The sequence below is a fragment of the Chrysemys picta genome, chromosome 3 (genome assembly GCF_011386835.1).
Source record: "Chrysemys picta bellii isolate R12L10 chromosome 3, ASM1138683v2, whole genome shotgun sequence".
Classification (NCBI taxonomy): domain Eukaryota; kingdom Metazoa; phylum Chordata; order Testudines; family Emydidae; genus Chrysemys; species Chrysemys picta.
Window position 1 is genome coordinate 74,897,614 of NC_088793.1, and position 14,989 is coordinate 74,912,602.

Consider the following 14,989-nt stretch of genomic DNA (forward strand, 5'->3'; position numbering starts at 1 on the left):
AGGGTGCTCACCACCTCACAAGCTCAGGTCCTAATTGTGGTATATTGGTATGCATGCCTTGTAGGGCACAGAGATAACTACAGGTTCACTAAGATTGCAATTCAGCAAAGGAACTAAAAGAAACCCCATAGCTTCATAAAATAGGAATGATTTCATTTAATTCTGACAAAAATATCTATCAATGATCACATCAAATCATCTTAAATGGCACAAAGGCATAATCCACTTTGAAACAGAAGCTTCCGTGTTTCCCATGTACTGATACCGTTGTGACAAAGGAAACGCTGCTCAACAGATTAATGGATGGAAAACTAGATTCTTTCACAGATGGTTTGTTCTTATAAACTATGTTCTTATAAACTATGTGCCAGATTCACTTTCACTGCCATGTGCCCATGATGATATAAAGTAACAGTAAACCCAGCTTAACTAGCTGGGTAAACTGGGTTTATGGTTGCTTTGCAACACTGGAGTGGCACAAAACAGTCAGAGCATACATGCTGACTTCTTCACCCCTGCAAACAAGGCTGATACTGCTGGACAATGTAAGTACAGTATAAGGATGAAGGATATTCTTTAAAAATATATACATACAAGTTTCCTGTACTGCTGCCCTAATCTCGTATCTGAAATTCACACTCTGTTTTTGGTCAGCTTTCTACATCAACAACCACAACAATTCTAGAATAAGATTGCTGCAAAAGATATTTGATAAGGCAGATTGAACTCTGCTTACTTTTCCAAACTTGTATTGCTTTTGAAAGGTTGACAGCAGTTAAAGCTTTGCTTTTGGCAGTAGACAAAGCAGGTGCAATTTGGAAGACATGCGAGGAGCAGGTAAGTGAAATAACAGTTAGTTTTGTGTCTCACATTACTGTTTACTGGGAAGTAGACAAGATGTGATAATAAAGTGTATTTATGTTCAGAAAACTATCTGTAATAGGCCCTTTTGCTACATTGCAAATACAAGCCTGTGAAAGCAAACATGTACTTGGTTATAGTGAATAAAAGAAAATATCAATGTTGATTCATCAGGGAGACACTAGAGGCTATGAATTTAGATGCCTAACTGCCACTTTAAGTGTCCAAGTCTAAAATTTAGATCTGAAACCTCCACTCAGCTAACACCTAACCCCGTAGGCCTCTAAAGGTATGTCTTCACTACCGGCTGGATCGGCGGGCAGCGATCGATCCAGATGGGATCGATTTATCGCATCTAGATTAGATGCAATAAATCGATCCCCAGGAGTGCTCTCCCGTTGACTTCTGTACTCCAGCTCGGTGAGAGGCACAGGCAGAGTCGACGGGGGAGCAGCAACAGTCGACTCACCATAGTGAAGACACCATGGTAAGTAGATCTAAGTACGTCGACTTCAGCTACATTATTCATGTAGCTGAAGTTGCATAACTTAGATCAATCCCCCACACACACCCCCAGTGTAGACCAGGCCTAAGTTTCTGCCAGTAGAGCCCCCGAGGCATCTAAATTTCTGTCTGCACGCATGTGCACAGCCACCTGTATCCTGACCCTGCTGAGGAGCTTGGTGCCCAGCTCCCAGTGGGATCCTCAAACTAGGTGCTCCCCCACCTATCTTGCCTGCAGCCCCTGGTCCAGCAGGCATTCTCAGAGGCTACCTACCAGATCAATACCTGCACAAAATAAGGAGGCAGTAGCTGCCTCCTTAAACCAATAACCCAATGGTTAGAGGATTCACCCAGATGTGGAAGACTCAGGTTCAAATACCCACATGGACCAGGGACTTTAACCCAGGTCTCCCACCTCCCAGAAAAGTGCACTAATCACTGGACTATGAAGTATGCTGGGGTCGGTCTCTTGCTTGTTGAAGCTGTTCCATTTTTTATGTATTATTTAAATATTTATTGGGTCAGAGAACAAGTGTGAGAGATTGACTCCACAGCCTGGTGGTTAGGGCATTCATGTGGCAAACCCAAGTTTAAGTCCCTGGACTATTGAAAATATAAGGGGAGAGAGGTCTGGTGGCCTGGCAGCTCCTTTTTCTCATTTTTTTGAGAGTACGGCCTGACCTGGCTAAGGCTCCTAACTCCAGGAGAGGATTCACGGCTGAGGTCATGCTCTTTCTGCCTTACCATTGTCCAAGTCATTTCCTTATAAAGCATTTTGAGATACACTAGGTGTGAAAGGCAACATAAAATCAGATTCTGTTATATATATTGTGACAAAGTTCTGTCCTTGACTCCGTGGGGGTCCAGTGTTTCCTGACGGATTTTTGCTAGCCTCAGAGGCTCACTGTGACCCTCCACATAGCCCTTCTCTCTCTAGAGGCAAGAGTCACAGTCTACTGAGCCATTTTCATCATAAGCCAGCAAGGGAGGTGAGGAGAAACAACCCTCCCTCACACAGTCTCTGCTGTCTCCCAGTATCAGTGATTAATCAGGGAGGGGAGAGGGGAGCCCGGGCCCACCCTCTACTCCGGGCTTCAGCCCAGGGACCCTAAACTTAGCAGCTATGAAAGCTGACTTTTTGGAAACAGGGCGTGTACAATTCCCTGGGCTACTTCCCCACAGCAGCCCCCACTCAATATCTTCTTCACAATTACCTCAGGGCCTCCTTCCTTGCACCAGATACGGATTCGTACTACTTCATTCCTCCAACAGCACAGCTCCCTCCTATAGCTCCTTACACCTACACCACACTGACTAACTGGGAGGCTTTTAACTAGTTCCAGCCAGGCCTTGATTGGCTTCAGGTGTCCCAATAAATCTAGCTGTCTCTCCTGCCTTCGAGAAGGATCTTAATTGGCCCCAGGTGTCTTGATTAGCCTGGAGCAACTGCCATTTGGTTACCATGGTACCAAGGATTTGTTTAGCCTGGGGCTAACGTACCTGTTCCTCACTACTTTACTGTAGCCATCTGGCCTTGCCCCATCACAATATATATATGTATACACACACACCCCTGCATTCTCTCCTAAACTACATTACCTAGTGTCTTCTGATGTGCACTGAGTTCAGTAGGACACAGTACTGGTCAAAGCACATGGTTTATGGAGGACCGATGACTACTTAGATAAAATATTCCTGAATAGGAACACAGGGAAAAAGTTAAAATATGCTTTCACTATGATGGTGTACTCCAGTTAAAGGAAAACAAATGTAAATCTCTTATTTATCAAAGCTTGTCATTAAGCAGTATTCCTGAATTCTGGAGAAGAAAAGTGATCCACAGATCATGAATACATTATTAATCAAGCCTTGGTACTCAGAAGGTCATCCTAGTCTGTGTGATTTATTCAGACTCATCCTACAAGCATGCTTATTTTTCTCTGTCTTGTAAAGTAATTTGCTAGGCAGCCAGCAATCAGGACAGTCTGGCTTTAGAGAACAGTGTGAATTAAAGCTGTTGAAATGGAATAGTAAAGGCTGCTTTTTTTTCCCCAGATAGCTTTGGGAATGCTGCAAATCTGATGATGTGAATATGCTGCCACCACCCTGTTTGGGGCAAATTGTTAATATTCTGTCATTAAAAATTATTATCATGAATATTCTCTTTCACAGCCTGCATGACAAGGGAATTCTCCCATAAAACAGATAATTAACAAATACATTGATTATATATTAGATCTGTAGGTACACAACATAGGTAATGGTAGGTAATATCCAATTGCACAACTAGAGAAGAAGCTCCACCTTTGACTTCTCCACTTGCACTCTGCCCTAAAATCTTTTTCAGCTAGTACTACTTTTAACATCCCAAATCTTCTTCAGCTTTAAACAGTTGCCTTTATAAAAAATAAAATAATAAATAATAGCAATAATAAAAGCCACAAAAAGTATTTCCTTCTTTTCTCCAAAAATTACACTGGCCTGATACGGAGGACTGACCATATTTAGTTCTGGACCACAGGCAGATTTCATGTCAATATCCACCAGAACTGGAAAAAGTAGCAACATGCTATTGGATTTGATAGATTCCCTGCTTTCCAATTAAATAGACAGAATTTGCTTCTAGCCCTGAAATGGCTTGAGGTATCAGACCTTAAAACTGGAGCACTAATATACACAGAGACAGAAAATGTATGTTAGGTATTTTAATGATATTTTAAGTTTTATTTACTTTTCCTCTGTCTCTGAGATCTAGACTAAACTGAGCTGATGGAGCCAAATCCTACTGAGTTATACCTAGGTACCTCCAGAGCAATTATACTGAAATCAATTAATTTGTTCCAGATTTACATTGTTGTAAATGAGCAAAAATTGTCCCATTGTAACTAAGAAATTCTGGCTTTATAGATGGAAATATAAACAAAAATAACACCCAAAATTTTGCACCTCTCTAAAATATTTCTAAAATCTTTTCCTATAAAGTAGATGGCATACAGAGAACAAGTGATGCTGTGGGATGGGATCACCTGCATAAGCCATTTGTGGCATGGATGAAGCCAGGATTTTAAAACCTCCAAAAATTGAGACTACATTTTCCTCTACGAAAAAAGAAGAACAGGAGTTCTTGTGGCACCTTAGAGACTAACAAATTTATTAGAGCATAAGCTTTCGTGGACTACAGCCCACTTCTTCGGATGCATATAGAATGGAACATATATTGAGGAGATATATATACACACATACAGAGAGCATAAACAGGTGGGAGTTGTCTTACCAACTCTGAGAGGCCAATTAATTAAGAGAAAAAAAACTTTTGAAGTGATAATCAAGCTAGCCCAGTACAGACAGTTTGATAAGAAGTGTGAGAATACTTACAAGGGGAGATAGATTCAATGTTTGTAATGGCTCAGTCCTTATTCATTCCCAGTCCTTATTCAAACCGGAGTTGATTGTGTCTAGTTTGCATATCAATTCTAGCTCAGCAGAATTGTAGGTGCTTGTCTCTATCCGAGGGATTGGAGCAAATGCGGTTATATCTAAAGCAAATACTCACCAGCAACCACACATCACTGAACAAAACCACTAACCCAGGAACCTATCCTTGTAACAAACCCCGATGCCAACTCTGTCCACATATCTATTCAAGTGACATCATCATAGGACCTAATCACATCAGCCATACCATCAGGGGCTCGTTCACCTGCACATCTACCAATGTGATATATGCCATCATGTGCCAGCAATGCCCCTCTGCCATGTACATTGGCCAAACCGGACAGTCTCTACGCAACAGAATTAATGGACACAAATCTGACATCAGGAATCAAAATACTCAAAAACCAGTGGGAGAACACTTTAACCTGTCTGGTCATTCAGTGACAGACCTGCGGGTGGCTATATTACAACAGAAAAACTTCAAAAACAGACTCCAAAGAGAGACTGCTGAGCTAGAATTGATATGCAAACTAGACACAATCAACTCCGGTTTGAATAAGGACTGGGAATGGCTGAGCCATTACAAACATTGAATCTATCTCCCCTTGTAAGTATTCTCACACTTCTTATCAAACTGTCTGTACTGGGCTAGCTTGATTATCACTTCAAAAGTTTTTTTCTCTTAATTAATTGGCCTCTCAGAGTTGGTAAGACAACTCCCACCTGTTTATGCTCTCTGTATGTGTGTATATATATCTCCTCAATATATGTTCCATTCTATATGCATCCGAAGAAGTGGGCTGTAGTCCACGAAAGCTTATGCTCTAATAAATTTGTTAGTCTCTAAGGTGCCACAAGTACTCCTGTTCTTCTTTTTGCGGATACAGACTAACACGGCTGCTACTCTGAAACCTTTTCCTCTACGGTGCTTTCAAACCATCTTTTAAAATTTCATATAATGTATCACATTTTAAAGGATGGTTTTAAAAACAAAACAAGCCTAGAGAAAAATTATTCTCTCAAATTCTAAAAAAGACTTATCTATATGGGAAAACAGGCAAAAAAACCCTTTATACTACCACACCCCATTAAGCACTCTCAGATGCACAACAAAAGGATCTACGAACCATTTAAGCCCGAGTAAGATCTGTATAAGGCTTCAGATCCAGAAGCTTGTTTTTCAGGAGCTTGGTCTCATCTCTAGATTTTATATTATATTCACCGTTTCACACATCATTGTGGATTTCAGGTTCCTTTAGATCTAGTGCATGAACATACTCTGTAACTGATTATGGCAATTTATACTTTGAGTAATAAAAAGGGACAGGGAACATCACAGTTATTTTCAGCATGCTGAAGCCTATGTAACATGTTAACTGCTCTCTGATTAAATCCAACACACAATATCAAAAGGAATGTCTCCTTCTACTTGCTCCTTTGAAGTCAACAGATGCAACCACTAAATTATGTAGATACTGTACATTTTTTAAAAATGAAGACATTTCCCAGGTATTTGTGACCCAAACTTCTCTGCAATAGAATAATCAAATGTAGATATTTAAATGATCTATAGCAGTATTTTAAAATTTTAATTGTGCCAGGACCGGACATATAATCTGTGGGGTCAATTAATCAGTGAGCATATCTTACCTCTTCTTATTTCATAATTAAAAGGATCCAAAACTTGTAACAGACTGATGATACAGTCAAGAAGAGAACTCCTGTTTTTTAGTAGCTCAATAATTTTTGAAAAGTTAATGATATTTGGCATATATAATACATCCAGCAGATATAGAATGTGATCTTTAAATAGAAATGAGCTGTGAAATTCACATACAGATGTAGATCTGAACTCCTCTAAAGTCAGTAGGGATTCAGATTCAGTCATTTCCAGTTTGGATCCAGTTCAGACCTGAACTTCCACAACATTTGTGGTTCAAGATCAAGCCTGAATCTATTATTATATTAAACAAAAAATTGTTTGAAAGATCAACATATTGAAGCATATCTGAGAAGACAAGAAGTCAGTATTTCTGCTTTCAGAAGACAGGCATGTTTACACCAGCTGGAGTGCTATGCTGTGGCTTAACTTGATGCCACTATTAATGCCCTGTGGGTTTGAGTCTGGTTGTCTCAGCCTAGTCCTTATAATTGGTTCACATATAAAATGCACCGCCCAGCCTGGAACAATTTGTCATAACTGGCAGGTGGTGCTCAAGAGAGGCCCAGTATCAGAGTAACAGTGTGTTTCAGACATGGGTGTGTTTCAATTTGTTTGTTTTGCTTTGCTTCAGAGGGGTGGGTAATATTATGGTAAGAGTCTAGCTTTTTTCCTTTGTTGAGAACATGTTGTATAGGCAGATTTTTCAGGGACTTTTCAGCTGAACGAGGTAGTAGCCTAAATGAGATCTGTCTCCTGCTGCTTTAGGGCATGACTGGATGTTAGATTGGGAGGAGGCATCGTAGAACCAGAAGCTTTGATTACTCATTGATTCATCCCATCACTGGGCAACCACTAATTTGACAAATATACTGAAGATTGCCTCACTCTCTCTCTCTCTCTGGAACATTCATGACTAGATGGTGATATGCTTGAATGTACTTATTATTCAAATTTGTCAAATCTGTCTTTTAGAATGTTTTACTTCCTGGCTTGATCATAGTCATCCAAAATGTATACTGGACGGCTTATCTGGAATTAGTCACCTAAATCACATAGTATTGTTTTTCTTACCTGATTGGATTACTATGTAAAACATTTCTGCCATGAATACTGAAATTCACATAATGCAAAATTTGTGCCAGTAATCTGGACAGAGCTTGAATGTTTGCTCAAACTGAACACAAAAATGACACGGACAAGGTCAAAACAAATTCAAATTCATAGGGAAACTTGGGGCCGGGGGGGTCTTATGTTTAGTTTTCTGCAGGCTCACCTACTTCTAGTATCTAGGGTCGCCACTAGGACAAAGTCAAACAAAAAGTACACAAGTGCCAAAGGCTCTAGAAAGTTTAGCTGTCATAATTCCAGCCATGATGCATATATAAGGTTCCACTCTAACATAGGCCTGGTCTACACTGGCAAGCTCACAGAGGCACAGCTGTATCGATATAGCTGTGCCGCTGTAAGATCGCTCATGTAACTGCTCTATGGAGACGGGAGAGAGTTCTCCTATTGACATAATTAAACTACCTCCAACAAGCAGCGGCAGTTATGTAGGCAGGAGAGTGTCTCCTGCCACACTGGCACGTCTGTCAGTGTAACTTATGTCACTCAGAGGGATTTTTTTTTCACACCCTTGAGTGACATAAGTTATACTGACAAAAGTGCCAGTGTACACTTAGCCATAGTAAAACCAGACAGAAAAGCCAATATGGAGAAGTGACATTATGCTTTACGGCCTAAGAAGCAAGCATTCCTGTATTCTATTCTACTCTATATAGATTCCTATACCATCCTCATCACCATAATATCTGTGTCTTCCAGTAGTTCATTAAGCAATGTGACTAACATGTGGCATGTGTGGTTCGCTCTCCTCTGGGGGTGAACTGTGCCTGTTAAAAAAAAAAAAAAGCAAAGCACTACATTAAAGTGTATATGTTGCTATGTATTTATGTTAGAGAACACAAGGTCAAAGAAATGCACCTTGCACTTAGAGCAGAGATGGTGATGGACCTTAGTTCCTGGAGTTCATTCCACAGTATAGGACTGGCTTCCAAGAAGCCTCTTCTGGACAGATATGCTGTATGTGATATTAGGTCTATCTAGGACGGCATTTCATCAATTATTTTCCCTGCTGCTTCTGGTACTGGAATTTTCTTTTACTTTTTGTATGTACTGTAGCTTCTACCCCTCAAGAGACACTCCACAGAATCTGTTGCTTAGTAATCGTATCCCTTCATGGAAATTAGTTGAACTTCAAAAGCTAAAAACATCTCTTATTAGGCACAGGTTTCAAGGTAATGAATTCCTCTGAGAAAGTTGGTTAAGAAAACCAGCCTTCCACAACCACCACCACTAGACCTTCAATTATGCATATAAAGACACTGAAGTTTCCTAGTGCCATTGTCAAGGTGAGCTAATGAATAGAAAGAATCTTAAAAGTAAATAAAGAAGTATAAAGAAATGGCCTTTTAAAGACCATTACTAACCATATAATTAAATTTATTGTTGATTAAAGTTGAAACAGTGAGAATTAAAAATAATTACTGCTATCTCAGAACAAAATATTGCCATACAAAAACAAGCCAGAGGTCTGTCCAGTCCGCTGCCCTGTCTCCTACAATGGCAACATCAAGTATTTCTGAAGACATTATAGCTATACGGCACCTACAGAATGGGGTATTGATCTGTTAATTTTGACTACAATAGGATTTTGCTAAGGGGTGAGGTTGATTAGGGTGTTAAGAAACATACAAAATTGTACAGTACAATAAAATTGATAGCCAGGCATCTAGATCTATGGATGGATCCCTTTTGATTTTCAGAATTTGAAATAAATTACAAATGTTTATTCTAAAGACAAAAACAAAACAATGATCCAAAAATTTTACTCATAAAAAAAAATCTGCAAAAAGCCTCACACCATTATGGTAACAATTGGGCTCCGAAGTTACTCATTTGCATTAAAGGCTTCTCTACACAGGGACACTCAGGAAAGTTAAGATCAATTAACTAATGGCGTGAAGTTAAAGAACATTATACCCCCGATGTGGATGTTCTCAGATGCAGAAGTAAAGTGGCCTTAGTTTAGGCCTGGTTTGCACTTAAAAATTAGGTTGACCTAGCTAAATTGCTCAGGACTGTGAAAAAATTTCACGCTGAGCACAGTAGTTAGGTTGACCTACCCCAGGTGTAGAGACAGCTAGATTAATGGAAAAACTCTTCTATCAACTTAGCTACCACCTATGGATTAACTACATTGATGGAAAAATCCCTTCCATTAATGTAAGAAGTATCTACACTACAGTTCTACAGTAGCACAGCTGCAGTCCTGTAGCTGTACAGCTGTAGTGTAGACAGGCCCTTAATACCAGAGGAAATTCTGGGATTAAGCAAACTAAGGCCTGGTCTACACCTGAAATTTAGGTTGATCTTGCTACATCACTCAGGGCTGCAACAAAATTTGTGCCTTGTGTGCCATATTTAGGTCAACCTAACTCTGGTGTATACACAGCTAGACAAATGGAAGAAGTTTTCCATCATAGAATCATAGGGTTGGAAGGGACCTCAGGAGGTCATCTAGTCCAACCCCCTGCTCAAAGCAGGACCTAATCCCCAACTAAATCATCCCAGCCAGGGCTTTGTCAAGCCTGACCCTAAAAACCTCAAGGAAGGAGATCCCACCACCTCCCTACGTAACCCATTCCAGTGCTTCACCACCCTCCTAGTGAAAATGTTTTTCCTAATATCCAACCTAAACCTCCCCCACTGCAACTTGAGACCATTACTCCTTGTTCTATCATCTAGTACCACTGAGAACAGTCTAGATCCATCCTCTTTGGAACCCCCTTTCAGGTAGTTGAAAGCAGCTATCAAATCCCCCCTAAATCCCAGTTCCCTCAGCCTCTCCTCATAAGTCATATGCTCCAGCCCCAAAATCATTTTTGTTGCCCTCCGCTGGACTCTTTCCAATTTTTCCACATACTTCTTGTAGTGTGGGGCCCAAAACTGGACACAGTATTCCAGATGAGGCCTCACCAATGTCAAATAAAGGGGAATGATCACAGCCCTCAATCTGCTGGCAATGCTCTTACTTATACAGCCCAAAATGCCGTTAGCCTCCTTGGCAACAAGGGCACACTGTTGACTCATATCCAGCTTCTTGTCCATTGTAACCCCTAGGTCCTTTTCTGCAGAACTGCTGCCTAGCCACTCGGTCCCCAATCTGTAGCAGTGCATGGGATTCTTCTGTCCTAAGTGCAGGACTCTGCACTTGTCCTTGTTGAACCTCATCAGATTTCTTTTGGCCCAATCCTCTAATTTGTCTAGATCCCTCTGTATCCTACCCCTACCCTCCAACGTATCTACCACTCCTCTCAATTTAGTGTCATCTGCAAACTTGCTGAGGGTGCAATCCATTCCATCAACCAGATCATTAATGAAGATGTTGAACAAAACCGGTCCCAGGACTGACCCGTGGGGCATTCCGCTTGATACCAGCTGCCAACTAGACATGGAGCCATTGATCACTACCCGTTGAGCCCAACGATCTAGCCAGTTTTCTATCCACCTTGTAGTCCATTCATCCAACCCATACCTCTTTAACTTGCTGGCAAGAATACTGTGGGAGACCGTATCAAAAGCTTTGCTAAAGTGAAGGAATAACATGTCCACTGCTTTCCCCTCATCCACAGAGCCAGTTATCTCATCATAGAAGGCAATTATGTTAGTCAGGCATGACTTGCCCTTAGTGAATCCATGCTGACTGTTCCTGATCATTTCCCTCTCCTCAAAATTGATTCCTTGAGGACCTGCTCCATGATTTTTCCAGAGACTGAGGTGAGGCTGACTGGCCTGTAGTTCCCCAGATCCTCCTTCTTCCCTTTTTTAAAGATGGGCACTACATCAGCCTTTTTCCAGTCATCCGGGATTGCCATGAGTTTTCAAAGATAATGGCCAATGGCTCTGCAAGAGAACTGGATAAATTCATGGTGGTTAAGTCCATTAATGGCTATTAGCCAGGACGGGTAAGGAATGGTGTCCCTAGCCTCGGTGTGTCAGAGGGTGGAGATGGATGGCAGGAGAGAGATCACTTGATCATTGCCTGTTAGGTTCACTCCCTCTGGGGCACCTGGCATTGGCCACTGTCGGTAGACAGGATACTGGGCTAGATGGACCTTTGGTCTGACCCGGTATGGCCTTTCTTATGTTCTTATGCAATTACATCTGCCAACTCCTTTAGCAACTCCTCAGATGCAGCGCATCAGACCCCATGGACTTGTGCTCATCCAGCTTTTCTAAATAGTCCCGAACCACTTCTTTCTCCACAGAGGGCTGGTCACCGCCTCCCCATGCTGTGCTGCCCAGTGCAGTAGTCTGGGAACTGACCTTGTTCGTGAAGACAGAGGTGAAAAAAGCATTGAGTACATTAGCTTTTTCCACATCCTCTGTCACTAGGATGCCTACCTCATTCACTAAGGGGCCCACACTTTCCTTGACTTTCTTCTTGTTGCTAACATACCTGAAGAAACCCTTCTTGTTAATCTTAACATCCCTTGCTAGCTGCAACTCCAAGTGTGATTTGGCCTTCCTGATTTCACTCCTGCATGCCTGAGTAATATTTTTATACTCCTCCCTGGTCATTTGTCCAATCTTCCACTTCTTGTAAGCTACATTTTTTTTGTGTTTAAGAATAGCAAGGATTTCACTGTTAAGCCAAGCTGGTCGCCTGCCATATTTACTATTCTTTCTACACATCAGGATGGTTTGTTCCTGCAACTTCAATAAGGATTCTTTAAAATACAGCCAGCTCTCCTGGACTCTTCCAGGGGATCCTGCCCATCAGTTCACTGAGGGAGTCAAAGTCTACTTTTCTGAAGTCCAGGGTCCGTATTCTGCTGCTCTCCTTTCTTCCTTGTGTCAGGATCCTGGACTCAACCATCTCATGGTCACTGCCTCCCAGGTTCCCATCCACTTTTGCCTCCCCTACTAATTCCTTATGGTTTGTGAGCAGCAGGTCAAGAAGAGCTCTGCCCCTAGGGTTGGTTCCGCCATAATTTTCAAAAATTATTGGCAGAGGTGTAGTTCATTTGCTAACTCAAAATTCCTATAAAACCACAAGATGCTTATCATCCAATTCACCCCAATTCTTATTTCTACTACTGATGGAAATAATCCGTCATTTACAATTAGGCAGAAATTGAGTCATAAAGGTCGCTGTCGTGTGTGGAAATGAATCATGTTACACTGTACCACTGCCCGTGGCATATGTTCTATTTATTCCACACCAAGATGATTTTAATTACTCAGCCATAGCTAAAAGGCAGCACATCTACTTTATATGGAAATAAAGTTATGTATCCTCCTTTAGGCTTTCACTCTTTCCTTCATTAAAAATGCTAACATATGTTTCAGATATATTGGCACCATCTCCCTAGCAGTTTTAGCATTACTGCATTTTGTTGTACAATTACTGTAAAGGAAATAATGTTTTGGGTTAAACAAAAATAGCTACAAATATAGGAAAGTTTCTAATGGTGCAGATATCAGTCTTCATTATATGAATTATAAAGGAAGCTTTAAAACTATTTGAAATGATAAAAGCAGATATTAAATTATAGGCATTTTGACAGGCCTACATTTGAGTGTGAATATAACAATTTCTTAATGTCAAGGACTTTTTCCACAGGGTTGAAGAATGTTCATGTTTATTTTCCTTTTTTGTTTTTGAGTTATTTTCATGGGTGTGATATGTACAGAAAATACAACACAATTCTACTTAACAATTTGTTTTTAAAACAATAAATTCAAGGTTTTTCCACATAGGTAAATTACTACTGCTCAAAAAGATTAAACCAGTTCATAATGACAAAGTAGTGGCTCCAGGAAAAACTGACTTCTAAGAAATTCTTCACCATTTTCTCTGCAACAAATTTGTGCTCTGGAGTTCTGCTTTCACATAAAAATAAACCAATAAATCTTTCAAGGAGGGCAATGTTGCATGACTTGAGAGTGAAAAATCTCTCACGTTCTTAGAAAGAACATTAAAATCTGGCAGTGTTTAAGTATAAAACCAAATAAAAGAAATTATAAAAGTATCAGGCATAAAAGTGAAAATCAACAGAGGAAGAAAAGAAACAAAGCATTTTCCTCTCTATATACCTAAATACCTTTACATAAGTAGCAAAAACTATACAAGAATATGCAACACCCCTTAAGAGTATAAAAAAATCATTTTAGCAACAGATTTGTACACATGAAAGTTGTGACAGCTTCATGCTTTGACTGAACAACACTGAGATAACTGCAAAGTAATAAAAAATACATTCATCTTCATTTTCAATACCAAAGAATCTTCAAAATATAATAGAAGGGAACAGTTCAGTAATGAGTAAAAAATAAATAAATAATTTTTGGAGAGGAAGAATAATATTGTAATCTCCTAGAATTAAAAAGGATCAAATTTATTTAAGATTTTAAACCCCCCTCCCCAGCTAAAATTTCTCTTACACAATTGCCCTAATACTCCAAACACTTGTGTTTGCAGGATCATAGCCAGCGAGAGTAAGCAGTTTATCAATCTTTATCTTGATCCTAAGAATTCAACTGAAATTAACAAGGCACTGCTCTGTAACAGCCAATTGAACACAATAAGCCAACTGGTTCTGTAAATAACACATTGGGGTAAACTGGTCTGATTTATATGCTGAGCAAGTCATCTTTACTTTATTATACTCCCTCTCGGTTAGCTGGTTTGTTTTTTCTGCTAACCTCCCAATCCCCCAAACCTATTCAATGTGTATGTTTCACCCCCAATTTAAGACACCTTGAATTTGGCCCAATGCAGAGAGTTGACATTAACAGTTCAAGCATTGAGAAGAGAACATGCTCCAATGTGGACTTAAACATTGCATTACCAAGACAAATCAAATCTTTTACAGATGCAATTTCTACTTCACAGTTTGCACAGATCAGAGATTATGAAATCCCCAAAAGGTCATATTCCCCCTTCAAGGAATCATTTAACCAACCTCACTGGATTACTCATCCTCTTTCCTACTTGAATTATTATATTTTATTACATCCATTCAAACCAGTTTTGTTCCTCTGGAAGACAGAGCAAAAATATCTGTTCCTGCCAGTGGTAGAGTGTGTGTACTCCCATTATATAACATTAGTTAAAGCACAATTTTTCTGTTTTCAGAGAGAAAAGGGGTGGATAGCTCTGAAATACAAAATCTATACCAAGCCCGGCCATAAACTGGAGCCACAGATGCAAAATTAATTAAAAATAAGAGTTGTTCTCTAAGAGGAACACAAAAAAACAGTTATTTTGCTCTAAAACTCCATTGCTGCCTGTCATCTGATCAGAGGATAATTGTTTCAATTATGCCACCAGAAGAATTAAATGTGGACGTAAGAGCTGACTTCAAGGGGCCTCTTCATTTTAACAACACCTTGGCCCTGGTGCCTTGGCTTGAAAGCCCACAGCCTTGTCAAATCTGCATTGAGTGGCAGTGCATTTGC